This window comes from Tupaia chinensis, unplaced genomic scaffold (assembly GCF_000334495.1).
Source record: "Tupaia chinensis unplaced genomic scaffold, TupChi_1.0 Scaffold139785_1, whole genome shotgun sequence".
NCBI lineage: Eukaryota > Metazoa > Chordata > Mammalia > Scandentia > Tupaiidae > Tupaia > Tupaia belangeri.
Genome location: NW_006199665.1, coordinates 811,596 through 814,292, shown reverse-complemented (window position 1 = coordinate 814,292; position 2,697 = coordinate 811,596).

Below are 2,697 nucleotides of genomic sequence, written 5' to 3'. Positions count from 1 at the left end.
GTGTGCCCAAGATCCCGAGAGGAGAATGGAGGAGAAGGGATTGCAGCGTGGCCATCCCCCCTGGGGGGTGATTTCTCACTTTCTGTCTCTCTGTCTCTATCTGTCTGGCGAGCGCACGCGCCCTATAGCAAAAATCTCTCCAAAAAAATGTAAATTAATTGGGGACCAGCAGGTGGTATGGTGGTTAAGGTGCTGGATATTCTCACATAGATGATCACGGTTTGAGTCCTGGACCTGGTGTCTTGCTTTCTCATTTTCTGTGTGTGTGTGTGTGTGTGTGTGTGTGTGCACGCGCGTGCACGTATGCATGCATGAGTGTGGTCAAATTAAAATAAATGAATGAATTAATTCAATTAGATTAAATTAAGTAATCATTTAATAAAAATATATATGTATGCATGTATATATGTGTGTATATACATATACATACACACACACATAATATGCTACAATTAGAGGAAGTGGCCACCAGATGGCAGCAGTGTCATTTCACAAAATGACTTTAAAGCTTCTCTTTCTTAATATGACGTATCCCAGCTGTGCACGGGTCTGGTCCCATCCGCCTCAAGAGTACCCAGGGAGAGAAAGGCGTGTGCAAAGATCCCATGCTGGGAAGATGTCTGGGTTGTTCAGAGAAATCACAGAGACCCCCGTAGCCTACACCTGGAGGGACAGGGCGGTTGCTTTTGCAGGGGGCAGCGGAGGGCGGCAGGGGTCCGCTCTCTCTCACCACGGGGATTGGGTCACAGAGTCCTGCGATGGTGACAAGGCAAGCAGGACTATGGAGACAGGCTGTGTGAAGGAACTGACCCGCCAGCGAGCCACGCCGCAGAGTAGGAGTCAGCGAACGTTCTCTGCCCTGGCCCCAGGTCGTCGGTACTGTCAGCATGAAGAATCCATAAATTACACAAGAGGACTTCAAAAGGTTCACGATGGGGAACCAGCAGTTAGTGTGATGGCTATGTTGCTGGACTGCCACGTAGTCGACCGCGGTTCACGTCCCGGACCCGGTGGCTTAAAACTCACGTCGGGCGCGTGTGCGTGCGTGCCCAAGATCCCGAGAGGAGAATGGAGGAGAAGGGATTGTGGTGTGGCCATCCCCCCTGGGGGGTGATTTCTCGCTTTCTGTCTCTATGTCTCTCTCTGTCTGTCTGGCAAGCACACATGCCCTATAGTGAAAAAAAAAAAAAAAACCTGTAGCCCACAGAGATATATAAATCAGAAATCATCATTTTTAAAACTAAACATAAGGGGCTGGCAGGTGGCATGGTGGCTAAGAGCGCTGGACTCCCACATGGCCAACCGTGGTTCAAGTCCTGAATCTGGTGGCTTGCTTTCTCACTTTCCCTCTCTCTCTGTCTCTCTCTGATCAAACTGGAAAATAATAATAAAGTTAAATAAAAATAACTCTGTTACAAAATTAATTTAAAATATATAAAAATTAATTCAAAATAAAATGAGTACTCAGGGCCAGCAGGTGGCATGGTGTTTAAGGGTGCTGGACACACCCACATGGTCTACCACAGTTCGAGTCTCAGACTTGGTGGCTTGTTGTCTCACTTTCGCTTGTTTTCTCACTTTCCTCTCTCTTTCTCTAGCGAGCACATGTGCCCTGTAGCACATTTAAAATTGTAAGAATAATAATAAATGAAGTAACTATTTTAAAATAATAAGAATAAAATAAAACCTGTAGGGAGCCAGGCAGTGGTGGAACACAACACTCATTGACGTTGACCCACATGGGAAGTTTCCAGGTTCTCATCTCAAGACCTTCCAGGGACTGACAGGTGGCATAGTGGCTAAGGTGCTGGACTCCCACGTGGTTGGCTGCAGTTTGAATCCTGGACCCGGCAATTTGCTTTCTCACTTTCCCTTTCTCTTATTCTGGTCAAATAAAAAATAATAATGGGAACCAGCAGTTGATGTAATGGCTATGTCACTAGACTCCCATGTAGTCGACCGCGGTTCAAGTCCTGGACCCAGTGGCTTAAACTCACACCAGATGCATGTGTCCAAGATCCCGAGAGGAGAATGGAAGAGAAGGAACATCCCCCCAGGGGGTGATTTCTTGCTGTCTCTCTGTCACTCTCTTTCTAGTGTGCGTAGCAAAAACCTCTCCCCCCCAAAAAATGGAAACATGCCAGGCATGTGTGCATGCGTGCCCAAAATCCCGAGGAAGGAGGAGAAGGGATTGTGACAGGGGTGATTTCTCACTTTCTCTGTCTCTGTGTCTCTCTCTAGCGAGCACTCATCCCCTATGGCAAAAAATTCTAATCTAGTTTTCAATATGTAGAAATACAGTGCACGCCCTATAGGGTTAATTCGAAGCAGCTGCAGTTTTCACAAGAAACAGGATGCACCTGGGGAAGTTACAGGAAGATGGTAACTCCAGGATATCTAAGGGCAGTTAAAAAAAAAAAATGTATGGAAGGGGAACCAGCAGTTAGCGTCATGGCTATGTCGCTGGACTCCCACATAGTCGACCGCGGTTCGTGTCCCGGACCCGGTGGCTTAAAACTCACGCCGGACGCGTGTGCGTGCGTGCCCAAGATCCCGAGAGGAGAATGGAGGAGAAGGGATTGCGGCGTGACCATCCCCCCTGGGGGGTGATTTCTCGCTTTCTGTCTCTATGTCTCTCTCTGTCTGTCTGGCGAGCGCACGCGCCCTACAGTGAAAATCTCTCCAAAAAAAAAAAAA